The 11557-nt window shown below is 23.9% G+C and overlaps 1 long non-coding RNA gene across 1 annotated transcript; it reads left to right on the top strand.

The window, feature by feature from the left end:
• Positions 1–1925: 1925 nt before the first annotated feature.
• Positions 1926–2289, top strand: LOC135931296 (uncharacterized). The gene is made up of 5 exons (XR_010573004.1): positions 1926–1976; positions 2020–2037; positions 2089–2133; positions 2177–2194; positions 2245–2289. It is a non-coding gene; the product is annotated as an uncharacterized LOC135931296 (long non-coding RNA).
• Positions 2290–11557: the final 9268 nt, after the last annotated feature.

The following is an 11557-nucleotide window of genomic DNA, read 5'->3' as shown; positions in this document are numbered from 1 at the left end:
TTGCTCCCATCATGTTATATTTTTTTTAACGTAGTAAAAATAATAGTAAATTTTTTAACGTAGTAAAAATAATAGTAATTTTTCTTAACGTAGTAAAAATAATATTAATCTTTTTAACGTTAATTATATTAATTTTAGTTTCGATTTTTATTTAGTATAAAGATTATATTAAGTTTATTTAAGAATTTTGTAAGAAAAATTTCAAGGGAAGCAATGCTTCCCTTGCTTCTATGGACGCTGCTTCGTCATTGATTTAATCTAATAAATAAAAATAAACTTATTTAATAAAAATTCAGATAGTCTAATTAATTTTTAAATAATAAAATCAAATTTATATATAATATTTAATAAAGGAGGCTATCAAAAAATTTATTTTCAGTTCAGGAGGATATTATGGAAATTATAAAAAATTTTTTTTTTAGCTTCAGGAGGTTATTTAAATTTTTTTAAAGGGCTACCCCTGCGCCCCCCCCTCCCCCCTCCAGTGACGCTACTGATCATTAGAAAAAAATATTTCAAAAGGAATATTACATTTATATCTAATGCCACGTGATATATCAGCTGAAAGCAACTTGGGTATAACAGATTATAGTCCATTTGGTGATTCTCGTAAAAATAGATATATACTATTAATATTTTAGATTTAATTTATTATTTTTTCATCATTTTAAGAGTATTCATGCCAAAATAATAAATAATTAGAAAATCAAGTTCGATTCCATAAACAGTAATTCTTTATAACAACTCAATGAAAAAAATTGTAAATATTTGATATTTCAAAATAGAAATTCATAAACCTATAAAACAATCTCAAGATAGAAATTTAATCAAAAATCTTTAAATAAATATTTATATTAATTTTTCAAAACTGAAACATAAACAATTTATGAAGAAGATATTAGTAACCCATATATTTTTTTGATATTATGATTAGCTAACGAACATGGGGATTGACAGACAAGAATCATCATTCCATGTCATATGGTTTTGGGGATAGAGAGAAGTTTGATAATGATTGCTGGGGACATAGGCGTAGCCAGGATTTTCCTAAGGGGGGGATTAAAAAATTACTGGGGGCTTCGCCTCCAGACCCCCTTTAGGGGGAGCGTTCGGCCGAGTTTCCTTAGTCTATATATAGTCATAAAATATTTTTCAATATAAGAGGTTAATTTTAATAAAAAAAAGTAAACTTGGAACAAATTTGAAATATATTTTTATTAGTTTATATAAAATATTATAAATTACTTGTATATATGTTAGCGTCAATGTGTTATTTTCGGCAATGTACACATTGCCTGATTTTTTTAGGCAATGTGTTACGGTGGTAGGCAGGGTGAATTAGTTATTTAGGCAATGTATTATTTTTGTAATATTTAATAATTTTTTAAGATTATTATTTTACTTAATTTATAATTTTTTTAGATAATATAAATCAGAGACCTGCAGAGGTACCATTTGCACGGTCCGGTGTAATATTGTAGAAACAATACCATCTAAAATCAATACGGTATTGATTCTACAATATTGTAAAAACAATACGGTATTGATAATTTATGACCGAACCTCAGCTTTTACGAATCAAATTGAAATTTTTTAAGAATACCGTATACAAATTGTTACTACCGTTTACAATTGAAATTTTTTAAGAATATTGTATACAAATTGTTACTACCGTTTACAAATTTTTGAATATCCATATATAGAAACAGGAGAACAATCAAATTGAAATTTTTATACAAATTGTTACTACCGTTTACAAATTTTTGAATATCCATATATAGAAACAGGAGAACAAATTAGTACACAGGAGAACAAATTAGTATATTTAAATTATAATTATAAATTTATATCAATTAATATAGATACAGGAGAACAAATTAGTACATTTAAATTATAATTTTATATTTATATCCATTAAAATACTAAAATAGAGTTTACAAATTACTACTTATATAGAAACACAGGAGAACATATTAGTACATTTAAATTATAATTATAAATTTATATCAATTAATATAGATACAGGAGAACAAATTAGTACATTTAAATTATAATTTTATATTTATATCCATTAAAATACTAAAATAGAGTTTACAAATTACTACTTATATAGAAACACAGGAGAACATATTAGTACATTTAAATTATAATTATAAATTTATATCAATTAATATAGATACAGGAGAAAAAATTAGTACATTTAAATTATATTTTATATTTATATCCATTAAAATACTAAAATAGAGTTTACAAATTACTACTTATATAGAAACACAGGAGAACATATTAGTACATTTAAATTATAATTATAAATTTATATCAATTAATATAGATACAGGAGAACAAATTAGTACATTTATTAAAATTTTATATTTATATCCATTAAAATACTAAAATAGAGTTTACAAATTATTACTTATATAGAAACACAGGAGAACATATTAGTACATTTAAATTATAATTATAAATTTATATCAATTAATATAGATACAGGAGAACAAATTAGTACATTTATTATAATTTTATATTTATATCCATTAAAATACTAAAATAGAGTTTACAAATTATTACTTATATAGAAACACAGGAGAACATATTAGTACATTTAAATTATAATTATAAATTTATATCAATTAATATAGATACAGGAGAACAAATTAGTACATTTATTATAATTTTATATTTATATCCATTAAAATACTAAAATAGAGTTTACAAATTATTACTTATATAGAAACACAGGAGAACATATTAGTACATTTAAATTATAATTATAAATTTATATCAATTAATATAGATACAGGAGAACAAATTAGTACATTTAAATTATTATTTTATATTTATAAAAAGAATACAGTATCAATAAAAGAACCTTTAAATCAACAATTATAGAGAACTTCACAAAATTTTTCATGAATCAAATAGGTACATTTAAATTATAATTATACATTTTTATCAAGCATTAACAGAAAAATATAATACAATAAAGGAATATTTAGTTACAGGAAAGTATTATATATTTCTTAAAAACCACCCAGGGAAAAAAAGTAATTATAAATGCATGGCAAGCAAATTTATTGTTAAAGATGATGTTCTTTACAGAAAAATAAAGAATAAAGAAAGTAAATATGATCACAAAATAATCATTTTCTATTTATTTTTTAGCTTTAGTAATAATGGAAGAAGAAGAGAAACAAAGAGTAATATCTATTATTCACCAAGGATCAGATATATCCTTAGAGTCTAAAGCTATTGGTGCCCACCTAGGTATTAATAAAACTCAACTTAAACTCTCTGAAAGGTACTTATTATGATGTTAGAATTCTTAATTTTGTGTTTATTATTGGTGGCCAAAATTATTTCAAGACACTATTGATTTTATAAAATCATGTGATAGATGTCAGAAGGCTAATGTAAGATTTACCAAAATTTCTTCCACTTTGCATCCAATAGATGTACCACCTTTTCCATGGGCTCAAATAGGAATTGATCTTTGCAGCCTGCCCACTTCAGAAGAAGTCTACACGTGTATTGCCGTTGCCTCTGATTATTTCACAAAATGGGTTGAGGCAGAACCCATGAAATCCAAAACAGCCAATGAGACATGTAAATTTATATACGGTCTGATTTGACGCCATGGCTGCGCAAATGTAAATCAAATTATATAAATACATATCGATTAAAAAATATGAATTTATGATAATTCTATCTTATAAACTTTTCATTTTATACAATATAGATACAAATCAATGATCAAGGAAGAGAGTTTGTAAATGAGATGACTACTAGACTGCATAAAATGACCGGGACAGAGCAACGCATTTGCAGTGCGTACCATCCTCAAGCTAATGGCTTAACTGAGAGAAATAATCGCACTATTCAAAACCTAATGTTAAAGGTTTTAGGAAATGATCAGACCCAGTGGCCTAAAGTTCTTCCAGGTGTACTGTTTGCAATGAGAACAAGTGTACACAAATCAACAGGATTTACCCCATTTTATATGTTATATGGTCGGAATGCAAAGCTTCCATCAGACTTAAATTCCACAACTAAGCCTGATATTGTTAAGGAAATAAATAATGATCCTGAAAACTCTTATGTAAATAATATTGATAATGACTTTGACGAGAGTGAATTGTTAAATAGAATAATGAGCATGTCAGTCGTATGGAAAAAGGCGAAAGAAAATATAATTGATGCCCAAGATAGACAAAAAAGAGATTATCAAAAAAGGCAAAAGGATAAAATATCGTATGAAGTTGGACAACTGGTCCTAATCTGGAACTCCCGTCGTGCGGATCGAAAAGGTGGAAAAATGTCTGATCCTTGGCTTGGTCCATATGTAATTGATAAAATACATGATAAAGATATTTATAGTGTGAGTAATAAAGATAATACTCCATTAAAGCAAAAATATAACGGGTGTAACCTTAAGCCCTACATCCAACAATCTAATAACGGAGATGAGGCAAAAGAAGATTCTACCGATATTAAGATAATATTATATAAGGAGCCTGATACTTCTCCGTTACCTTACCTTGCCACCAATTATGCATGGAAGAAATATCATGCTAAGAGGTTGGGCATCCCATATTCTTTATTAACAGAAAGCAATGATAAAACTAAAAATTTAAGTTATCCTCCTAATTTTGATATAGTTCTTGGTGACGGTAATTGTTTTTATCGGTGCTTAAGCAAAGAAATCTCAGGGAGTGAAGATCACCATGCAATTATAAGGGGGTCTATTACCTCTTATATGATGCATTTTGAAAATAAAGATATTTTTAGTGATTTTATTGGAAAAGATATAATCACACATATAGTTGATACAAAAAAATATCAACTTGGAACGTGGGCAGATGAACTAGATATTGTAGCATCTGCCACATTTTTTCCAACACCTATCATTATATATTGCAAAAATGGAAATGAGATGAAATACATTACATACTCCTCATTATTAAAAAATAACTGTATAAAAATTTTTAATTAAAATATATATTTAATAAATGCGACTTCTGATCATTTTAATCGTGTTATAATATAATATATACTCAATTTGTAATAATCATGTTTCCGTTATTGGGATATATTTTCTTTTTATAATATTTTTCTTGTATTTTTGAAATAAAATGATATATCCTTTTTATTTATATAGTATTAAGAAATCAGTCTTTTATTGCAATAAAAAATATATATACAACTAAAAATAGTTATTACAGTTTAAAAGAATAATATAAAACATAATTTGATTTTATAAAATATTTTGTGTTCCATAAATATAAATGTAATTTTAATCAGATAGAAATAAAATTATATATGCATCTAAAAAATGAAATGACGATTAAGAAGCCAACAGGAAATGATTAAAACATATTTCAGTAATAGATATTTATTGAGATGCTTTGACTTAATTTAGCTTTTGTCTATTAAAATTTTAAGGCTTGAGATAGGAATGAAGATTTTAAGATGAGCCAACAGGCAATGATCGCATAATAATAGTGATAGAGATAATGATTGAGATCCTTTGTTGTAATAGAAACCCTCATATCTGTGATTAGCTTAAGCTTGTTTATTAAAACTTTAAGGCTTGATCCCAATAATAAGATGGTAAATGAAGAAAATTTGTGTACATTGTTCTTAATTACAATTTTCTACAGGATGGAGTTGAACAAACAATATCATTTTAACCATAAGGAGAAAATTAATAAATATGAGTAAAAAAATAAAAATATACAGGATATAAAGAATAGTAAAATATAAATTCCTTAAAAAAATTATATAAAAGAATAGAAAATCATTTAAATATATTTTAACTATTAAATATATAAAATAGATTTTTTACAAATCTAAAATGGCCGTCAGAGTTGTACATTTGCTCAAAATAAAAAGATCTTCAAAGATCTAGATCTTTGAAGATCGTAAAATTTGAAGATCTTTTACTTTTAAAAAATTTTGAGCAACGATCTTCAAAGATCGAGATCTTTTGAAGATCTTTTATTTTTAAAAATTTTTTAACAGCGATCTTCAAAGATCTAGATCTTTGAAGATCTTTTATTTAAAAATATTTTTGATCAACGATCTTCAAAGATCTTCATATTTTATAATGTTTTATTTTTTTGATATTATTTTTTGAAGTAAATGGATTAGTAAGCATAAGCATGTTAAATTAAAATAAAAATTTAATAAAGATGTACCGACAATTTTCATAATCGTTATTTTAAACTTTTTTCGACATATATGGGTAAAAAAAAATTTATATAAAAAAAAATTTATATTATAATTTCAATGAAGATGTAATGTATTAAAAAGTGGAAATTGTAATAATCGTTATTTTTAACTTATTTGATTTATTATATCCTAAATTAAATAGGTTATAATTTTTAATATTAAGATGTAAAAATAAAATTTCAATGAAGATGTACCATAGAAAAGTGACAATTGTTATAATCGTTATTTTTGAAAATTTTTTTAAAGCATAGCATAGATATTATATTGTTAACATGTTAAATTAAAATTTCTGTGAAGATGAACCACAGGAAAGTGACAATTATCATAATCGTTATTATTGAACTTTTTTAAATTTTTTTAAAGCAAATGGGTAAAAATAGATATTGTTAATATGTTTTAAATTAAAATTTCAGTGAAGATGTACCACAGGAAAATGACAATTGTCATAATCGTTATTTTTGAACCTTTTTAAAATTTTTTTAAAGCAAATGTATAAAATAGATATTGTTAACATGTTAAATTAAAATTTCAGTGAAGATGTACTACAGGAAAGTGACAATTGTCATAATCGTTATTATTAAACCTTTTTAAATTTTTTTAAAGCAAATGGGTAAATGAAGATATTGTTAACATGTTAAATTAAAATTTCAGTGAAGATGTACTACAGGAAAGTGACAATTGTCATAATCGTTATTTTTGAACTTTTTTAAATTTTTTTAAAGCAAATAGGTAAAAATAGATATTGTTAACATGTTAAATTAAAATTTCAGTGAAGATGTACTACAGGAAAGTGACAATTGTCATAATCGTTATTTTTGAACCTTTTTAAATTTTTTTAAAGCAAATGGGTAAATGAAGATATTGTTAACATGTTAAATTAAAATTTCAGTGAAGATGTACTACAGGAAAGTGACAATTGTCATAATCGTTATTTTTGAACTTTTTTGAATTTTTTTAAAGCAAATGGGTAAAAATAGATATTGTTAACATGTTAAATTAAAATTTCAGTGAAGATGTACTACAGGAAAGTGACAATTATCATAATCGTTATTATTGAAATTTTTTTAAAGCAAATGAGTAAAAATAGATATTATTAATATGTTAAATTAAAATTTCAGTGAAGATATACCATAAATAATCTTTATTTTTGATTTTTTTATATATAAAATTGAAAACTGATAATTGTCATATGTAATATTTTTAAACTCTTTTTATTAAACAAGGTTAGAATAAAGATATTTTGAAAATTATTTATTATTTCAAAATTATTAAAAAAATATATTGTTAACCAGGTTTGTTGTTAATAAGGTCCTATCCCATTTAATTTAAAAAAATAACCGATCTAATTTTTTTTAATAAAAAATATTGGCTCATTATGTTTCTTAAATTTTTGATGGCTTTTAGATTGTAAAATATTAAAAAGTGGTGCCTTCTAACTTCTATAATTTGAGCGTTATTTAAGTAAAGTCGTGCTTTTACAATGTACAACGACATTAAACAGCAAGAACTCAAATTTATATTACGAGCCAAATATATTTATGGATTGTCAAATTCTTGGTTTTTTAGTTTTGACAAAATAATAAACCTAACCTAACTTATTCAATTGGATAGATTTAGTTTTTTTTATACTGAAAATATTTTATATTTTTTTTATTTTAGTCTATCAATTCGAGTCGCGAAAGGCAGTTTTAAATATGAATATTTATTGTAAACCTAGCATATAAATATTTCTCCTTTTAAAATTCAACCCATACTTTTTGATCCTTCACTACAAAGGTGGAAAAAAATCCCTTAACTACAAAGGTGGGGTCTATTTTATCCCAAATTTTGATTAATATCTCAGAACATATTAAAACTTGAGATCTACAAATACAATTTTGAATATATATTCAAATATTATTATAAATAATAAATACAAAATCTTAGATTAATAGTTATTTCTAAAAACAGTTATGCAAATTTTACTAAAGTTACTAAAATAAAAATTTTTTTCTGAGACCTTTCTTTAATTATATTTTGATCACCATAAAGTATTTAAAAAAATGCAAATTTTATTATATATTTTATTAAATGAATGTCGAATATAGATAATTATATAAATTTTATAAAAAGATATCAAATATTAAATAAAATACTAATCATCAAATATCATGTAAATTTTTGTACTAACATTCACGACAAAATGTATGCATATGATCTAATGAATTTTTAACAATTTAAACAAATAAATGTTGTTTTTACCTCCTTCACTCTTGGACAATCTTTACATACTCCCTTTTTATTATTTGGAATATGTTTTTCATCAGTTATATTGAGAATATCCCCATTGTTGTTACGTATTAATCTACATATACTACTCTCTAATTGTCCCATACATAATATTTCTCTATAAAATCAAGATCTACAAAATAATTCTCTACAAAATAATTCTCTACATTCATTTTAAAATCATTCTCTATAAACGACATTCTCTATAAAACCATTTGTTATAAATGCATTCTCTATAATTGTTTTCTTCTCTATAAATGTTTCTCTATAAAATACATTCTCTATAATGGTTTCTCTATAAAGACGTAAAACCACATTATTATTATTAAAAAAAATTTTATATATAATTCTTTTTATAATAAAAATAAAAACTTCACCCTTCGCTTTCTATTTTATTTGAAAAAAAATTAGTTTTAAAATTTTGGGTTATATTGATGGAGGATTTCTTAACATGTGATGTGTTAGTGAAATGGGGGATTTATTAAAAAAAATTTTAAGATTATATAAAAATCTCTCTAAAATTCTTTCTTTTTTATTAGTTATTCAGAGTCAGATAAAATATAACATTATATATTTTTTTTTAAATATATAATTCTTTATATTAATAAAAAGAAAAACTTCTAACGTTTCCTCGCCTTCTATTTTTTTTCCTTAAAAAAATTTTAAATACCCCTTTCCTTTTATTATAAATCATACATATACATAATCATAATTTTCTTTTTCGTTTTATTTTTTCTTTCAGATTAAGATATATGAAATTTTTTCTTTATTAAATAAAAAATTTTTAATTAATATTATGAAAAAAAATTCTCTTATATCTAACTTCTTTTTATTTGACCAAGACAATATTTTTGCAACATGCAGCTCATGCGATAAAAAGCTCAAATCAATTCCATGTAAGATATTTTAAATATATTTTATTTTTGTTATTGGTTTTTTTACAACATCTTTAAATTTTGGTGATCTAAATTTTGCTTCACAATTAGGTATATTATCTAAATTTTTTAAGCTAATTCTTTTTAAGATACTTTGGCCTTTTTAAAAATTGAATTAAAGGATAATTAAGAAGAATATTATAATATTTTTTCTAATTTTAAAGTCATTCAACATACTACAAAACCTATATGTAACAAATGATTTATTACGGAATTAAAATAAGTTCGATACCAATTATATATACCCCACCAATTGTTTTCTTTTTATATTAGGCCTACCTAGTTTAAAAATGACTTAATAACCTACTAATTATATGCATTTTAAAGCGAATCTTAAAAGACATATTTTCAGTCAACATCCTAATATTGCAGCTAATTTAAATTCAAATGAAGTTAACAATTTAGATATATCAACATCAAGTTCGCAGTCAAACGAGAAGACATCTCAAACAATTAAAATTGTCATGAGCAAATCGAAAGTATTTTTTATTACATACATTATTAAACAATAAAACACTACAATTATGATTATTGTTGGTAAATCGCAGAGTTGTTAAAATATACTTTTTAAATGGATCTAGGTAGAGAAATAAATATTAGTCTAAAAAGTTATAGATACAAATACAATTTTAAAAATGTATCTTGTACAGATACAATTTAAACAATTATCAAGATTGTTGTATCGATTATGTTTTTAAAAAAATTATATATGCTTTTTATATAATTATCTAATTTAACTATTACAATTATCCAATTCAATTGATCTTAATAATTAGAGACCTGCAAAAGTTTACCGGCCTCGCACAAGCAGTATTCGGGCCGTGTACGGGAATATTTTTTAAAAAAATGGGAATCAAGCCAGACTAGGACCTAATTTTTTTTAAACTGGGTGGGGTCGGACCATGTAATTTTTTTAAATACACCTAAATTTATCAATTTTATAATGAATTTTTTATGTAATATTAAATTATTTGATTTTTATGTAAAATTTAATTATTTGAATTTTATTTATAGAAACTAGACGCCATATAACATATGTCTTATATTTTGAGTAATTATAAAAATTAATTTCAATATTTAAATAAATTTATACCGGGCCGGTCCTGCAAAATATTTCGGGCCTAGATTGAGATACTATACATTATGCAGATCACTATTAATGATATACTGAAATTTTCAAAGGATTTTAGCATGACAGAATATTAATTTTTATTGTTCTTCATGGCAATTTGCAGGTTTATCCTGGTAAGCCAGCTTTTTTCCCTCTGATTTTATATTAAATTAAGATTTATAGCAAATTTTAAACACTCTTCTATAATTTGGGAAAGTTATGAGTATTTATTATATCTACATATTATTTCGATCATGATTTCTTAATTTATATGGGGCTTGATAAACCATAAACATCAATTATGGCACTTAATAAGTTTTAATATTTTATATATATATTTTTTATTAAAGTAGTTTTAATTTTTTTAAATATATATCAGACACCTGCAGAAATACCATTTGCACGGCCCCGTCAGGATTTTTTTAAAAAAAATTTTAAGATCCGGCCCGGCCGGTTTTTTTTTTAAAAAATTTTTGGGCCCTGTTCGGAATTTTTTAAAATCATATTCGACCTGACATATACAAAAATTTACCTATTTATCATATTTTTCGGCGAGTATTATCATTTAATATGCATATTAGCCAATGTTGTTAAACGGCTCGTTTTGTGCCATTTTTAAAAACGGCTAACTCAATATTTTTGCCAGAAATATATTAACTATGCCTCGAAATTTTGAAACTATATGTCCAGACCTCTGCTCCTTCTTTGAGCAAAATTTTCAGGTTTGCATAATATTTTTCTGAATAAAAAACTAATTAGCCGTTTTTAAAATCGGCTCAAAACGAGCCATTTAATGAAATAAAATAAATTTTGCATTAAATTATTTTTTATTTATTATTAAAAAGTGTATCAAAATGTATCTTAGAATGAATTTCAAATCAGATACAGTTACTTCTTAAATAATATATAAATACAGATATCTCATTTTTATATCTAGATATTTTAACAACTCTGGTATCGTATATTTTAATTTTTTAAATGCTATTTGACTCAGATTTACGTTCAGATAAAA

This window comes from Gordionus sp. m RMFG-2023, chromosome 1 (assembly GCF_954871325.1).
Source record: "Gordionus sp. m RMFG-2023 chromosome 1, tfGorSpeb1-WG-v2, whole genome shotgun sequence".
In the NCBI taxonomy this organism is placed as follows: Eukaryota; Metazoa; Nematomorpha; class Gordioida; order Chordodea; family Parachordodidae; genus Gordionus; species Gordionus sp. m RMFG-2023.
This window is presented reverse-complemented; position numbering and strand designations above follow the sequence as displayed.